Here is a 19,069-nt window from a genome sequence, read left to right as displayed (position 1 = left end):
TTTGGGTTGATCAGTTTAACATGTCAACCTGACATGATTGACAACTCTACTTAGTCATGATAACTCTTATGTTAAACAACTAAAGCTGGAGCTTAATAAAGCTTACTAGACTTAGTTACACCCTACATCATGTCCAAACTTCACAATTCAAGTAACAGTTTCTTTACTTAGGGTGAATGGGTCGCCCATCACATTCATCATACTATCATGCTATCACACCCCATCACTATTGGACACCTCACTTTTTCATATTTTCACAATCACACTTGCAACACCCATCCCATCACATTACATCACTATAAGTTTTTCTTTTTTTAAATAAAATAAACTAAAAACCAACGTTTTTAAAATACATCAAGTTAAATAAAAATACAACCTACAATTGTTAATGGCGAATAGCGATATATAGCGGGCGACTATTTTATAAATAGTTATACACTAGAAAAAAATAAAAAATTTTATATGTACATTATATCAAAATACCCTTGTATATATGCAAATTTACATGTATATTTAACAAAAACCTAAAATCCAACTATATTTAATAGCTATATAAAAAACTAAAAAAATAAATTGTAACTACTATCGCTACAACCTTAATAGCGAGCCTACACCTATACGCTACGTAGCGCACTATAGCGATCGTTGCGCTCGCTATTGATAACTATGCCTACAAGAAAGAAATATTCAAATTTACAACCCACACCACGCTCCTTGTTTTCGTTTGCTTAACTTTACATACCTGTCGATTAGTTGTACCCCATTTACTTTTCAAAACATAAAATGCTTGCTCAACATTTTTTCTCGCCGATTCCTGTAACTTCTTGAACAATTTTTCTTTGGCCTTTGCAAAAACAGACCAAGTCGGCTAAATGCCACCAACAAGATAGAAGTCGCGTCTATAATGTCTCATGACCACAAACGAACATGGCGGGGTGGTTCCTTGTATCTCGACATTGAATAAAGGTGATTGATATAGAACATTATTGTCATTGTTTGAACCGGGAGCACCAAAATACGCATGTCGAATCCATAAATCATTCAATGCAATTGCTTCGCGCATGACCGTCGGTTTCGTATGGTCACCTCTCATAACTGGCCTCGCAAACCCGTCGGACAACTTTTACAAACAATATGCGTACAATCAATGCTACCGAGTATCCCTGGAAAGTGCCATCTAGCTTCATGTGTGGCGTACAAACGTGTTATGTCGTGTCTAGTCGGGCTTCGTAGAAACTCGTACCGTATAACTCAATAATAGCATTGCAAAAAGAAAAATCAAGAGAACCACTAGAAGTCCTAGAAGACATAGCTAAATATTCATCATTTTGTCAAGAACGTTATCGGTTGCAAGTTGACGAATCGCAAATGTGCATTTTTGTATCACTGTGAAACTCTTTTTTCCCCTACCGTCGTAGCCTTCTTGAAACTATTCAAATTGACCTTTATATCTCCCACAATCTTTAAAAATAATTCTTTCCATAAGTGGAACCTCGCCCACAATATCTTGACATTATAGTTTTGGTTTTCAACAAAGTAATTATTCATTAGAACATTATTGTCGCTACTCAATCATGGCGCACAATTGTTTTCTTTGATTGACTCGTATCTTCAAGTTCCGTGGCTTCACAAACATGTGTAAAAAATTCAAGAGTTTATGAGAAACGTACTTGGACCCTCCATTGGTATTTTTCAAAAGTTTATGAGAAAACTAAATAAAAGATTATGTATAGAGTTGAGAGAAAATTTGTGAAGTAAGTGTTTGTAAAATATGGAAGAAGGTTGGATATTTATGGAGTGAGAATGAATTTTCTTTTTATTGTTGTAACGTCGTCATATGAGTATGATTAATTGAATAATTTTTCCACGCTCGTGATAGTCATCACGGTGACTGTCATAACACCACATGCGGTGGTGTTTCACGGCCATTGGCCAGCACCATCATCACACTCGCGAAGAGAGAGGGGGGGGGGGGCACCCTTAAAATATGTATATTATATACTAAATGTTAAATAAAGTTGATAGGTACATGTAAACCTTTACTCTTGATAAACCCTGGCCTTGGAATAGTGCAACGAAATTATACACTGACAACTACAAGTCAATAAGCATTAAGGCCAATCAGGCAAGTAGTTGAACAACCACACCCCATGCTTTCCCATTAAGTAATCAATTTTGTCACATTGTCGGGTGCTATGTGGGCATAAATCTATCTCAAGTCCAATCTTATTTGAAAGCTTGTCTAGGTTCATGGATGCCAACGGAACGGATTTCTATACCAATTCAAATCCAAACTCAAGCTTTTTAACATAATTAGTTTCTTGTCGGTTCATTTTTACACAAAGAATCATTGTATGTTTTAAGGAACATGTATTAGTACTTAGGATCTAAACAAAAAACACTAATGAATACAGAATAAAACAGGATCTCAAACTTGATACGTACAAATAGTGGCATGCCCGACAAGAGTTTTACCATTGCCATTCTCTGAAAATATTTAGTGAATCGGTGTCCATAGACTATCCAATAAATAAGTCACACATAAAATACAAATATCTGATCCACACATACATTTTTTTTATTGGTGTCACTATATTTAGTGAATCGATGTCCCTAGACTATCCAATAAATAACACCTAAAATACAAATATCAGATCCACAAATACATTTTTTTATTGGTGTCACTATGTGGGTCTAGTTAGTACCAGATAAAAACTATTGTAGTGAAAATTTTAGTATATGTTTACGTTAATAATTTACACTTAATATATCTTACAATGATTTGATAGTCGTAGGGATTGGAAACTTGAAAGATAAGTAGACACAACTAATAATAACTTAAATAGCTAGAAAATGTAAACAACATAATTTTGATGGTTTGTTTATTTAAACCTCGGACATAAACAAACTTACTATAAAATTAGGGATAACAAAAACTGCTCTCATCTCAACACTCTTAAACATTTATACCAAATTAAACTAATTTACAGGGACGGCCTGTTAGGCATTTCTAGGGCCACAAAAAACAAAAACCTCCAATTATTAGTAAGTTTTATATATTATATATATGGATAATGCTAGATAAAAAACCCTAAAATTCTTAGAAAACTCTGGAAACCCAAATGGGAAGCCATTTTTACCCAACCTCCCGACAATTTTTTTTTTTTTGAAAAAAATTACACATGTAATATACATGTTTTAGAGTGTTTTGGGCCAAAAAAAACAAAAAAGCGCCGAAGGGATTTTTTTTAAAAAAATAAACAAATTTCAGCTCCTAACACGTGTTAAGCAAAAAAGACATAATTTCGCTGAAAATTGCTGAAACTTGTTTTTTTTTTTAAAAATATCCCTTCGGCGCTTTTTTGATTTTTTTGGCCCAAAAGTCTTAAAAACATGTATATTACATGTGTTATTTTTTTCAAAAAAAAAAAATGTCGGGAGCTTGGGTTTTCTTGGGTTTTTTATATATATAGGGTTTTCTATCTAGCCCTACCCTCTATATATATATATATATATATATATATATATATATATATATTATACCAAAATAAAAGCAAAACTACACCGGTTTTTTAATTAAATGGGCCCTGATAAAAATTGTTTATGAAAAAATCCCACATTCAATCCTTGGTATAGAGGACCCCACTTCGTAGTTCGCTTAGCGTTTCCAAAAACATTAAAACGGCCAGCTAATTGCTAATTAAGAGTCCTTGACATCACTAAAAGAACCCTAGAAACTCAAACGATGAAAGCGGACTTTCAATATGACCCTGCATAATATCTAAATTTTTTTCACCCCCACATTGAGCCAATTCATTTAATTCGATACTTAGTTACGTTACAATTTGTTGCTATATAAGTTTGGATGGCAATTCAATGAGAAATGAAAATTAATCAAAGAAAATAAAGTTTTGAAAGTTGAAGTCAATACCCTTGAATACATATTGTATACGGCTATATAGACTTATACGCCCATATACATGTTGTATATGGTTGTATAAATCTTTTTGATTACCTTGTCTTTAACATCTCGGATTTTTTTATAGATATATGTGGCCATTTATTAAAGTATATAGCTATACGACCCTATAGCTGAAAGACAAACTTGTTGCTAATGCAAGTTAGTGTTAAAAGAATGTGCAATCTGATTAGGGTGAGAGCGGCACTCCTCTCTTAGGGGAGTCTCCTCTCTTACACACACTCAATCAGCACGTGCCACGTCAATTCCCCTCTTAAGTCCCCATTTTTCACTCAAACGTTGGCATCACTCCACTCACACAATTATTTTTTTTATAAAAAAAGAAGAAAAAAATATGATTGGTGGAAAAAGAGTGGACCCACATTAACAACCAATCACCCCCTCTCTCTCTCCTCTCTCTCTCTCCTCTCTCTCATGCGGTAACCTCTCACCGATCCCCCACCCCGCTTCCCCTCCCCGTGTTGATGGCGGCGGTGTTCCCGCTCGGGGACTACACTCACCACATGGGGTCACCGCATGTGCCCGTGCACCCTTATGATAATAGCAAGTTACTGCTGATGAGGTCAAGTGTCGAGACTCGAGTTAATGATTACGAGTTAAGGTGCCATTTGTTAATTGTTTTGGGATTGTACATGCTCCAACTGTTTCATGTGTTCATAATGTTTACATTTACTTGTGTATAGTAGAACCTTTATAATTTAATACTTGATAAATTAATAACCTCGATAAAATTAATAATTTGTCGGGTCTTAACTTGGGACCGGTACAAATTAGACCCCAATCAATAAAATAATAAGATAATAATTTTTTTGAACTCCCAATGCAAATATATTGGTTCCAGCGAAACTATAAATTAATAATTACTAAAATATTCCAAAATTCTAGGATTGTCTAGTAAAAAATGAATCTATAGTCACTTGTTTTTTTGTGAACTTCAAATCTATATTGAGTTGATCTTTAAATCTCCACAGTGCACTTAAGAGTTGAGGCACTGTATTCTCGTATTGCAACAAAAAAATTGTGAAGAGTTGCTGCCGCTTGCAATGCTTCTTTCCAGTAACCGGTCCTAAAGGTACCTAATCATCATCAACCGGATTTTGAACGGTATCTGTCATAATTTCATCAATGCTTTGAACCTCTTTAAATTAATAATTTATTAATTTATCGATATCTCGCTAAATTAATAAAATATCTCGATCTCAACGTCAGTAACTTATAGAGGTTTCACTGTATATTACATTGAATTCGGATGTTACTAAGCGGAGCACATACATGGATAGTACTACCTGAACCAGGGCATGTTCACACTTCTACCACCATTTCCAGTGGGGTGGAAACTACAATGTGAATTCCGCGAGATTTTCTAGGTCTCGATTATTATATTGGGGTGTTTGGGATTCCTTTTTTTCCACCTCCTTTTAACTTATTAACTTTTATAAGTTAATAAATTATGACTAAAGTGTTTGGCAAACCCACAAGTCCTTTTAAAATAACTTATGGTTTGTATTGTAAGAAGGCAAATTTGAGAAGTCAAGATTTGTAACTTCTCAAATAGCAAAAGGACTTTTGGAGGATTTATGACTATTACACTCTTACACCTGCCCCTCCAACAACATATGCCACCATCTTCAATTCAACACTATTAACTCTTTCAACAGCCAAGAATCAGTCCACTCATCTTCAATTCAGCATTGTAAACTTCAATTTATCTTCAATATAATCGGCTTCTTTCAATTCAGCATTAACTGCATGCCTCCTACCCCATTAATTCTGTATTAACATGTTACAACTAATCTGCATTAAACTCCTACCAATATTCCTCCATCTGACTTCCAATAAAACCCCACTACTCCCCATCCCCAACATGCCTCACAAAGAGTTGATGATACCAAACTTCCTGCTGCATCTGCAGTCATTCATTTTTCTCCGCAATCGCAAACCGAAGCTCACAGTAACCAAATCAGACCGGACTTCCTTTCTGGTCGGTCTTACTTCACATCTTGATTAAATCTTCTTGCTTAATGTATTATTTTCATTCCTCTAAGGCTCAAAAGCATTAAGTTCAGCACTTGTACTTACATCTGTGTTATGGACAAACTTGGAAGTTTATTGAAATGTGATTTGATTCTAATATTAGTGGATATGAGGTTACATCAGTTTTACGTTGTTGATGTCGGATACCCATCCAATGGGTGGTTAGTATAAAGCATTTTTTATGTTATTAATACTTGTTTGAAACGACTATCAACTGTTTGTTATATTTGTAGACAAATATTACGTTGTTGATGTCGGATACCCAAATACTAAAGGGTATCTTGCTCCATACAAAGGTCAAACCATTCGTTATCGTATACCGAAATTTCAACGTGGACAAAGTAGTGTTATGCGTGCTCCTCGCGGACCAAAAGAGACATTTAACTATCACCACTCGGCATTGCGGAATATCATTGAACGAACCTTTGGAGTATGGAAAGCTAGGTGGGCGTTATTGAGAGATATACATGTTAACTACACATACGAGCACCAAGTGAGTATTGTGATAACATCGATGGCGATCCATAACTTTGTTAAAAAACCTTTAACACGACCCAACAAGAATCTTACAATCCCAGCAGTACTAGTGATGAACTTCATGAAGAAGTTTCGTCTACAAATCGTATGGATGATGATGATGGTATGTATATGGTAGCGATAAGAGATATGATTGTGCAAGATATAATGGAATCACGAAGAAGAACATAGTATGACATTAGTTTGTTATTCTTGTGCATTTTTTTGTGTTTTTTAGCAATCTGAATGTAATATTATTATGTTCTAATTAGGAAATTATAAAATATGTAAACATATTTTATGTTATATATTTCTTGAAGTTGTTTTTCAATATGCAAAAGAGAAAAAAAAATTAAATAAGCTAAACCGAACACTTTTTAAAAGGATGTCCTTTTTGGTTATTTTACATGTATAAGTTAAACCAAACACCTTTTAAAAAATTACTTATTGACTTACTGGCTCATAAACTAACCCAAACACTTTTTTAAAAACTCCTTTTCAAAAAGTCATAAGTTAATAAGTTTTTTTTTTTTTTTGACAAAAAGTTATTTTCAACTTAAATAAGCTAACCCAAACCACCCTTATGTATGGTTATTTGGCATCATGTGTGTATACCCTTTTTTTTCTTTTTTTTCAAGGCCATGGGCAAGATGGAGATTCTTGGGTGAATCTCATCAATTCCATTTCCCGTGATTGGGTAAGATGATTGTCCCTCATTAATTCCCATACTTCGGTATACATTCATGTACTAGGGTGATTGTCCAATATGGGACCTTATCCATTACGGGCTTGATTACCCGTGTATATGCATAACATGCGGTACTCCAATTACGTTTTCAAGTTATTCATTACGGACTAACCAACTATTCACTTTGGGAGACTAAATCTAGCAACTAGGGTACTAGTTGACTTAGATAGACGAACTTTCTAGAAGACATGGGTTGAGCTTTAGTCAACTTGGACATGGATGACTTGGAAGACCCAGCCAGGCGACTTAGCTGGGGTCATGACCATCAATTGTTGTGATTATCATAAGGCAGCCAGGGTTCTGTCTGAAGACGAACAACCAAGAGTGCTCGACGATGAAGATAAGCTCGGATTAGTGTGCGAGGTTTCATTGTTTTGCTCACTGGTAGAAACTATTGTTTTAACCTTTCATTCTAATCAGGCCTTTGATTCATCCATTCGCCTTTTGGGGTTCAGTCTTTGCTAGTATGGATGCAGGCGGAAGGAATGAGGAGGAAGGGTGGGAGTTTCCACACGTCAAAAAGAAGGGGGGAAGCGGATCAAGAAAGGAGGAAAGGTCTCATGTTCTCAAGTTCTTTGTCACTAACATCCCATCTAGGTGTCGCCCATGGGACCTGGCTAATGCTTTTAGAAGCTATGGGGAGATCGGAGGGGCTTTTATTGCTAAGAAGAAGGACAAAGAAGGGAGGATTTTCGGTTTTGTCAGCTTTAAAGGGGTGAGGAATGCAGCAGAACTGGAAGATAGCCTACAAAAGATTAAGCTTGGGGACAACAAACTGAAGGTGAATGTGGCTATGTTCGCAAAGGAACACGGTGACGTCGCTCAGAAGGTCGCTGCGGGCTCCTATAGGCAGGATAGGGTTAGATCGGCACCAGCTTCAGGTTTCGTCAATAGGGAACATGGCCCTAAGAAGTTTATGGAGGTGCATGTCGGGAGTTCGTTCGCGGACATCTTGATGAACATATTTTCTCTGGTCTTGGAAGAAGATATGGTGGACATTGATCCTGCGGTGTTCACGCTAACTGACCTCTTTGGCAGGGCTTTTGTCGGAAGGGCAAAGGACTTTAATTCTCTGAGGCTTATGAACGTGTCGATGCTCTCAGCGGGTTATGATGAGGCGGAGATTCAATACATTGGGGGGTTATCAGTCATTCTTTCGTTTAGATGTCAAGAAGTTGCTGGTAGGTTTTTTGAGGATAAGGGTTCCTGGGGAAGTTGGTTACAAGCACTCGATACTTGGATTGGCCAGTCTCTGCCTTTTAAACATTTAGCATGGATTAATATCCATGGATTTCCGCCCCCCCCCCCATTTGGTTGCCCAAGAGGTTTTCAACACCATTGGCCAGAAGTATGGGAAGGTGGTTCGACCATCTCAGATGAAGAAAACCGACGGGGATCTCACTTTTGACCGGTTGGGTATCATTACGGACTGTGGTAACAGAATCTCTGGGTGTTTGAACCTGAGGTGGCAAGATAAGATTTACCGAGTGTGGGTGGTGGAAGAAACCGACCCGTGGATTCCAGACTTTTTGGAGGACGAGGATGAACCGGAGACTGCGTCAATAGTGAAGGAGGGTCAGTCGTCACTGGGGGACCTCGGGTCGGAGAACGTGGTTAACATTTTGTCTTCACAGGTTGGGGAGGATCCGAAGAGTCTGTCTGGGGAGAAGAGTAAGGCGGCGCATGGGGATAAGTGTCACACCCTAAAAAATCCAAAAGCGGAGTATTACCACGAGGCGTGTGACTGACCAGGATCAAACCACCAATCATACTGAACATTTAATTAAAGTAAAGTAACGTGAAATAAAACCATAGCAAACCAAACATTTAAAATTCACCAAACCAAAAATCCAAAACCAAATTTCAAAGTTAGCGGAAGCATAAGATAAAAAACCAAAGTATAAGTTTAAAGTTTCTCATGAACACACAGCGGTTCATGTCCCATAATGACTCCTTCTCCAATGCAAGCTCCAGCAAAAACCTAACGATCTGCAAAGCATGTGGTAACGTGTCAACAAAAGGTTGGCGAGTTCACAGTTGGTTGTCTGTTTTAATGTTGTTCCAAAAACCATAAGTTGTTAAGTTGTTTCGAAAACCAAAAGTTATCCAGTTCCATGTTCCCATAACCATATACCGTGGGGGCTACCCCACGTTGTAAATCACTAGATTTGTTACCATATCGACTACTGACTTAAGTCATGTTTAAGTGCCCTGCATCAATGTCTATCATCATTGACAAAGTGCCCTAGTACATTAGTCCACTCCCGTCCTCTGTGGCACCGGTGTGAGGCTTGTCAGACTAATAACGCTATTAACTAATGACCCGTTCATCAATGGCCCGACGATTAAGTCGATATAAAAATGAGGGACTTCATGATAGAGTTGTTGTCTAGTAAGTTTAAGGTTGTCCTACCCAAGGAGGACCGAGGTACGTATTCTACCCAAGGAGAATATACAGGTTGCATCCCTCCCAAGGGGGATAGTTGTTATTCCTTAACCTATTCCCAAACTACCGGGAATCCCATGCTTTGTAGAAAAGTGTGAACTCCCCTTTGGTTGCTTGGTTGGACTCCTAAAAATAGCTAACAGTCAGGGTTGGTCAATCATGTCCTAGTATAATTACCACTTAGTCCATTAGTGGTTTCAAATAGAGCACAAAGTTCCTACACGCATCTACCACATAACATACACTCACCTTAATAGTTCACGCCCATATATACATTCCACCTATAACTACTCAAGAGCAAGGAGAATACGCAGGTTGCATCCCACCCAAGGGGATAGTTGTTATTCCTTAACCCATTCCCAAACCACCGGGAATCCCATGCTTTGTAGAAAAGTGTGAACTCACTTTTGGTTGCTCGGTTGGACTCCTAAAAATAGCTAACAGTCAGGGTTGGTCAATCACGTCCTAGTATAATTACCATTTAGTGCATTAGTGGTTTCAAATAGAGCACAAAGTTCCTACACGCATCTACCACATGACATGCACTCACCTTAACAGTTCACGCGCATATATGCATTCCATCTATAACTACTCAAGAGCAAGCATACGATATTTCACATAACACTTTCATTGACATATAAAAAGTTGAATCATTATCAGATAACATAACTGACATTTAGACATGCAAATCACTACTTATATCGTTTCAGCTTAAACATCCAAAACTGGGCTATTTTCGGGTATTTTAATAAAATAGTTAACTTGTTCCAAAAATTTCCAAATTTTTACAGAATGTTCTAAAGGTCCAAATATTATTGTGTAAAAATCTCGGGATCCAATTCATTACCAGTTATTTTATAAAAATCATTTACCGGACAGCAATCGTTTTTCGTCACTTTCTGACTGCAGTCCACGGAAAACTTTATCAAAAATTCATCGTAAGTCCGATTGACGAAATTCTAGTTGCAGAATTACAACGACACCCGTGGCCATTTGTTGTAAGAATTTCATGACCTAACTCTATCCAGATTTCATGTTATGACGAAAACCATAACACACATTTTCTACAAAAAAATACAGATTTTGCTGCTGTACAAAACTGACCTTTAAAAATAGCAAACGACCTAGAAAAAATATGATTCCAGTGCCATTTGAAGAGTTTTTCGAAAACATATATTTTAGACTTCAGAAAATAAATTTTTTGATTCATAACGGTCTGTTTACAGCCAACTGAAGTTGGCTGTTTTCATCAATCAGCATGCAGTTTTACATTTAAACGACACCAAAACGCGTGTAAACGACCCCGACTCTTCCTAATAACAACTAACAACAGGTTAATCATCCTTTACCATCTAACCATACCTATAATCACAAAACACTAGCCATAACACACCATGATTTTTCACAAAAACGCAATCAATGATCATTTATGTATACAAACTATCGATTACTTCAACAAATCGCATACTTAACCGAAACAAATCATATAACATCAAAACCCTAGCATGACAACTAAAAATCACAGCCATGATTATACAAATTTTCACCAAGAATCACAATCCAAAATAAGAATACTAACCTTGGAGCAAGAGAAGGGATTACAAGGAAGTGAAAGGTGAATCAAGAAGCTGAATCAGGAGCTAGGGTTTGATTTTCGCAGGGGGGGGGTCTCTTCTAGTCGACGATCACAAGGGGTGTGAGTTAGGGTTTCTGTTTTGATTTATTCTCCCCAAAGCCAAATACGTATCATTAAATCATAAGGAGAGTTGGGCTAATGGGCTACAAGGACCAAGAGATGTGAGTTTGGGCTTTATATTTCGAATAAGGGACAAGGGTGGGGTTAGGCCTATAAATGGCGCAAGAAAGGGGAGGGGGTGAGCTTGGGTTGGGTTTTAATAGGTAACGGTTTCGCACTAAGCGACAGTTACGCAAGATTTCATGAAATAAATAATTAAAAAGTTGCGTATCACGGAATAATATTTTACAATGCTTGGATTCACCAACTAACGTATTCCAACATTTCAGTTTCGGGGTTCGGTTTCACATAAGTCACGTTACGCATTACCAAGCACACAATCGTTCAAATCAAATAAATCACTAAATTCAATTCATTTATTACACAGTAAAGCAAAACGTTCAAGAAATTACACGAGTTGTCACAATAAGGGGGGTTTCCCAAACATGTCAGAGAATGTTGGTAATAATAACATTTATGGGGCCTTTTCGGCTGGAAAGGAATTTAAAAAGAAAAAAAATTAGTTAATAAGGGGCGCGCCTCTTTTGAGGAAAAATGGAAGAATTGTGTGAGCCAATTATCCCCAAGGCCCAGGAAGAGACCAAGAGGTGAAGATAGGCTTTTTAATGATGATTTGGTGGGGCAAAAAGAAGGGATACAGGACTTAGGCCTCTCACAAGTACAGGGAGAAGACTAGGCCTTTAACAGAGGAGGGATTAATCTAAACCAAATTCCAGATTATTCAAAGTCAAATTTGGAGGAGCGACTTTTTTCTGGTACTAGAAGGAACTCTGTGGAGGATGGGGAGTGGGTTGAGGAGACTCAAGGAACGTCAATCTCACCAGAAGCCCGGAACACGATTGCCTTAGGTAAGATTGTGGGGGTTAATCTTGAAGGGGTAGCAGACAGGGTAGAAGCCAATCTACAAGCAAAACTAGGTATTAATGGGGTTTGCAAATGAATATGCTCTCGCTAAATATCAGGGGTTTCGGGGTGGACATGAAGGCGAAGTGGGTGAGGGATATTATTGCGATGGAGAAAGTGGCTTTTGTTACTTTTTCAGGAAACTTGGCGCTCAGACATTCTGGATACCGATATCGAGCTTTTCTAGGGTCGTTGGGGTTGGATTAAGGAAGTGGTCGATCCGATCGGTCGATCGGGTGGCCTGTTGTGCGTTTGGAATCCGGTCGTGGTCTCCTTTAATGCGGTTCATAAAGACCCCATTTTTTGTAGCTTGCTGGGTTTATTAAACGGTGCTCGATCCAGGTGAACGTGATTAACATTTATTCCCCTCAAAAATCGGTTGAAAAAAGTGATTTATGGAACCGGATTCTTGCTCAGATGAGGGCCGGTTCTGGGTTATCGGTTTAATTGGGCATTTTAATGTGGTTCGAAAGATGGAAGAAAGAAAAAAAATTCTAAGTTCAAACCTAACTGCGCCAGAGACTTCAATAGCTTTATCGACAATACAGAGCTCTTTGAGTTTAATCTCAAAGGTAGTAAGTTCACTTATATGGTGGAGGGAGAGCGTGGTAAAAAATTTAGTAAGATAGATGGGATCCTTGTGTGTAAAGAGTTCCAAAATAAGTGGCCAGGCACTTGTGTCAGAGCCCTGCCTCGGCTTTACTCGGATGATAACCCCTTTCTGATGACTGTGAAAAATCTGAATTATGGCCCCAAACCCTTCAGATTTTTTAGTTCGTGGCTTGACCGGCAGTATTTTCAGAATATTATGGTTAATGCGTTAGAGAATTTCTCTCAGGATGGGCCTCCCGGCTTTGTTTTGATTCAGATGCTGAAACGGATTAGACAAGCTTTAAAATTGTGGAGGGATGAGGTTCAGTCCAAGGAAGGAGAAGAGGAGTTGAAGGTGAGGGAGGAGCTTGAGGAGTTGGACCTCGTTATGGAAGATAGAGATTTGTCCAACGAGGAAAAATGGGTCAGATTAGAATGTCAAAAGAAGCTTAAAGATTTGGAAGAAAGTAAAGCGAAAGATCTTCGTTAGAGGGCGAGAATTAAATGGGCTATGGGAGGGGATGATAATATGGCTTTCTTTCATGGGATGGTTAATAGAAGAAAATCGTCCAACGCTATCCCGGGTTTGTTTATTAACGAGGTTTGGATCGATAGTCCGAAGAAAGTAAAAAAAGCGATTTTTGATTATTTTTTTCAGTTTTTAAAGAAGATATGTTGGATCGGCCTAAGGTTGTTGATTACTCGTTTGAGAGGAAGCTCTCCGAGGAGGACGCGAGTTTGTTAATAGAGAGGTTTTTGAAAGAGGAAATCAAGCTGGCTGTTTTTGATTGTGGTAGTGAACGTGCCCCTGGGCCTGACGGTTTCAATATGAAATTCATAAAGCGGTTCTGGAATTATTTTGAGCAAGACTTTGGTAAGATATTCGATAACTTTTATACTGACGGTCGGTTTTCGAGGGGGGTGTACGTCTTCGTTCATTACGCTTATTCCGAAAGTTAAAGACCCGGGAGGTTTAGGCGAGTATCGTCCCATAAACCTTGTAGGTATTATTGACATGGTCGTTTCCAAAGTGCTGGCCAACAGGTTAAAAAGGGTGATTGGTTCGGTGATTTCGGAGAACCAAACGACATTTCTTAAAGATAGGCTTATCCTTGATGGGCCGTTTATTTTAAATGAGACGATTAGTTGGGCGAAAAAGCGTCAAGTCAGAGCCTTTCTTTTCAAGATTGATTTCGCCAAAGCTTATGACAATGTTAACTGGAACTTCGTCAACTCGATTATGTGTCAGTTGGGATTTCCTCCGCGATGGTGACATTGGATTAACGGGATCCTTTCTTCGGCTAGATCTTCGGTCCTTGTAAATGGAGCCCCAACCTTTGAATTCCAATGCTCTAAAGGGATGAGACAAGGTGATCCGATCTCTACTTTTTCTTTTTTTCCTCGCGATGGAAGCTTTCTCCAGTATGATCAGGAAAGCAAGTAGAGCGGGCACGATTAAAGGCTTAAAGTTACCTAATGGTGGTCTGACCCTTGACCATCTTTTATACGCAGATGATTGTGTCATTTTGGGCGAGTGGGGATAGGACAATATAATGAATGTTGCTCGCCTGTTAAGGTGTTTCTGTAACAACCCGCGTCTTTGAAGTCAAAGTACAAGTCAAAGTCAAAGGAGGAAAAGATTGCTAAATGCGATCTGTTACTCCTTGCTTAATTAATGATTGTGCTCCTTGACTTATAATCGAATTCTTTAATTTTGCATACTTTAGTTGTATTATGTGGAGTATCTATAATAATCACAGTTTAATCGATGTTTATCGCTAATCTATTTATCGTTAATCGCATCGTAATCACATCGCAACTTGAATTATAGGTTCTGTATATTGTTTTACGTGTGTGCGCTATTTATGTATTACTTGTGCATGTTTATATTATGTTTGTGGTGATTAATCGAAAACGCAATCTCAACTCTATCACAACGCAATCTCTTCGCGAATTGTAAACTCAAGTTTATTTATGATGTTGTAAGTTAGTTATGTTATTTGTGTGACTATTATCTAAATCTATTGCATCGCTTAAATCGACACTCGCTTAAACGCATTGCAACACTCAACGCACGAATCGAAACATCAAAACTCAACCCGCCGGAGACGTTCGATCGAATGACCATTCGATCAAATGGTCATCCGTACGGATGACCATCCGATCGGATGGCCATCCGATTGGACTGCCCTCCGATCCGTCATTTGCACCGACTTTCCTCTTTTGTCACCTATAAATAGCACCTATCACATCATGAACAGTGATATGACAGCTCTCTCTCGACCCTTCGACTTCTCAGGCTATTTTCTCTCGATTTCTCGTGATTCTTGTAAGTTTCTACCTCAAATCTTGTACATCTATCATCTACACACACTTCTTCATCTTTTTCACCAACAAATCTTCATTTTTCACCATGAAATCGGCTGATTTGAGGTGTTCTAGGATGATGTCATCATGGGGTTCTTAAGAACTTCAAGGTTTGACCTCATTCCACCAAGAACAACTCAGATCTAAGAGATTTCAACATGTTTAAACACTGATTTCGCAAAGATCTAAACATTTTCAAGAATAAACGAATTGGAAGATGTTTTCATAACTTTCTTTCAACTCTTTTACACTCTTGCACTCAAAACCGATAGAATCGGAGCTCATTCAGGCCTTCCACTCATTCTCTGGTGAAGTGTCGGTCTGAGAACTTATTTCCTATCAAAGAGACAACCGTCAAGAACAGTTAACTGATCGAACGGGGTGATTCCCACCCGATCGGACAACTTGGGTTTGGTGGGGTTTTTGTTGTTTAACACGTTGTCATACCGTCTCGGTCAAACCACGAATTTTTTCAAACTTAACAAATTTCAAAACAAGCAAGTCACCAAACGGACTGCCATCCGATCAGATTGCCATCCGATCAAACGATAATCCGATCGGATGACTTGTGAACTCAACACTTAAACATTTTTACAAATTATCAAAAAACCATCATTTCTGACGAATAGTCATCCGATCGAATGACTATTCTACTGTGAACTTGTTCTCTACGAAATGTCTCACTTGGAACGGATTGCCATCCGAGCGAACGGCCATCCGACCAAACGATCGTTCCACCGGACGACCTGAAAGGTAGAGATACTTCTCTGTTTTCAAAATGCTACAACGAAAACTTCAAAGCCATCATACACAAACACATCCATCCCAAACGAATGACAATCTGACTGAATGGCCATCTGTCCAGATGACCAACTGCCCGGATTGTCATCCGATCGAATGACCATCCGTCCGGATTGTCATCCGATCGAATGACCATTCGTCATCCAGCACACGCGACACCGTTTAACACACCATTCATCGCTTACGCTATCGTTCTGTAATCAGGCTAACTTTCCAGCGCTCCCTTCAATCCAATCCAAGACGGTTTTTATTTATTAAACGCTATTTGTGAGTATACTCGAACCCTTTTTGCTTTACGCACTTTTGGGTGTTACGTACATTACTTATTCAAATCACAATCGACACACAACGCAAACACTTTTATACGTTGACCTCTATTGCATGTTATATGTGTTACTCGATGAATGATTGTATGTTATGTTTACACAGTGACTGTTGCCTGACACATTAGCAACGATAGTACTATAGTTTGGACTCAGCACCTGTCGTGGACAGGGGTTGTTAAGGGCTTTACTTCACGTGTCACAGTGGTGATATGTGTTGCGCATTCTACAACTCGCAGTCACGTCTGTGCATATTTCATTGTCGATAACCTACTAGCTTCACTTTACTACATGTTACATGCTGGTTATGCGTAAAATGATTTCGCTATCTATTATACTATTAAACTTGTATGCTCACCTTTACACTATGTGTATTGACCTCTATTTTAACGTATGTGACAAGTGTTTGAGATGCTAGGATGCTTGCTATGTGGAATCAAGTAGGAGAGTCTAGAAACTAAAAAACAATTTAATTTATGAGTTGTCGGAACAGCTTTTATTTGTCTTTGAGATATTTGGTCTGTAATAATTATTTTGTTGAATACGTTATGGTATAGGACATGACTTAAAAATGTTTGGTAATATTAGTTGTTATGGATTTCTCCTGGACAATCTGTTTCGCTCAGTGCCTCACCCCGATGTTTCCGCCATCGGTTGGGGTGTGACAGATTGGTATCAGATCCATAACTATAGGGAATTAGGCAAGACTCGACCTAGTCCGGGTCAATGTCTTAGAAATGACCTAGTCTATAGTCTAAGTACCAACAGACCGCCTTGTGCGAACCCAGTAGGGGTTCCGCGCGAGCCTATTTACGTTACTCGATCAACTCGCAAATTCCTAAGGCGGATAGAGTATCATTCTACCTTTCCTAAGGCTGGAATACTATCACACTGCCTTTCCTAAGGTAGGTGCACCGCACGCTATTTTCAAAAGTGAGCGAGTGATTAGATCGAGACTAGGTGTGAAAACCGCAAACTCTCGATTGGATCACTTGTTCGACGCGTAGTTTTACTATAAACACGAGAATTTGCATTGAATCAGGAGTGAAATCCGTACTTCGACGCAGTTCTTTTCCTCTATCTCACGATTCTATCACACAAACAGGAACGTAGTCGTTAAGTTAGAGGTGAAACCCGAACCTTGACAACTTGTTCCATTCTCCAATTTGGTTTTTCTAAACTCTCACCAAAGTCTCGATGAATTTCAACGACTCGAGTTGCGTGAATAACTGAAAGGATACGTTCCATTCACTGCATGACGGTGATAGAGCACAGTCTATTAGGCCAAAACGTGTACTCGAAGCTCTTGAGAACAGTCGAATCACTTTGGGTAGTACACGTCTATTAAGCCAAGACACTCTATTTTCAATTTCAAGCTCGCAATCGCTAATTTTATATGTTTCGATTTTGAGCACGCAATCGCTGACTTTGTGATTTATCGCCTTTTATGTGATTTATGTGGTTTTACATGTTTATGTGTTTCGATTTTGGTGATGTATACGCTTTTCGCTGTTCGCTTTAATTAACACACAACTCGCACTCCACATTTATCTCAACACGCTAACAAATCGCTGCTACTCTGTGAATGATCGATCACATGCTATGTTACTCGCTTATGCTATATACACACTATGCTACTCGATGTGTACTCGCTAATCGCAATCGCTACTCTTGAACGCGCAAACCTTGAATGATAGGTGAATACGTACAATATATGTAGGTGAATACGTGCAAAATATAGTGTGGTTTCTGTGAGCTATGTGTTCTATGTGTTTACGTGCTTATGTGTTCTGTGGTTTATGCGCCTACGTGAATATGCGATTATGTGTTTGGACGTGTTCCTGAGCTTTATTTAGTAGTAGTGCGTGTGAGGTAAGATTCGATTATATAGTGTTTGAGTCTTATGGCGATGTCTGTTGCAGACAATGTCGTCATTTGGATCACGTCACTCTCACGCTGCCCGAAGAAACCATGAGGACAACCACATCGCTGCCCTCGTCGCTAAGCAAATGGCGAAAGTTATCCCGCAAATCGTCAGTGAGCTTAACGAGAATACCAGCAAGTCCTCTGAGGAATCAAGGACTGACTCGCCTAAGGGTACTTTCAGCTTTAAGCAATTTAAGGCCTGCGGCCCAAAAGACTTTACGGGCGAAGACGGACCAACCGCGATGTTTCAATGGTTCGACTCAATCGAAGTCACCCTCTATCAGAGCGGATGTCCCGAACACCTACTTACTGTCAACGCAACCGGCGTCTTCCAGTCTAGGGCTCTAGAGTGGTGGACGGCCGAAAGGAACAGACGTGGGAATGATGCAGCCTATGGGCTTACATGGGATGAGTTGAAGGAACTCATGATGAAGGAGTTTTGCCCACCCCACGAGCGCCAGAAGCTGGGGAATGAGTTCTGGCACATCAAGAAAGACGGTGGCGATAACGCCGGACTTACTGCTCGCTTCAAACAGCTGAGTATTGATGCGTGGTCGAAAACGGGTGATCGTAATTGCTTAATTTGATGTTTTTACACATGTTTCAATTCCGAATAGCCTACTTTTGATTAGATACTTATTTTGTAGGTCTAGCAGAGTTTAAGGAGCTTTTCGGGAGC

The 19,069-nt window shown here is 38.9% G+C and overlaps 1 long non-coding RNA gene across 1 annotated transcript; it reads left to right on the top strand.

The window, feature by feature from the left end:
- The first annotated feature begins 5,626 nt into the window (after positions 1–5,626).
- On the top strand, positions 5,627–6,860 carry LOC110916270. The gene is made up of 2 exons (XR_002579615.2): positions 5,627–5,960; positions 6,247–6,860. It is a non-coding gene; the product is annotated as an uncharacterized LOC110916270 (long non-coding RNA).
- The last annotated feature ends 12,209 nt before the right edge of the window (positions 6,861–19,069 follow it).

Source organism: Helianthus annuus, chromosome 16 (genome assembly GCF_002127325.2).
Source record: "Helianthus annuus cultivar XRQ/B chromosome 16, HanXRQr2.0-SUNRISE, whole genome shotgun sequence".
NCBI classification, from domain to species: Eukaryota; Viridiplantae; Streptophyta; class Magnoliopsida; order Asterales; family Asteraceae; genus Helianthus; species Helianthus annuus.
This window is presented reverse-complemented; position numbering and strand designations above follow the sequence as displayed.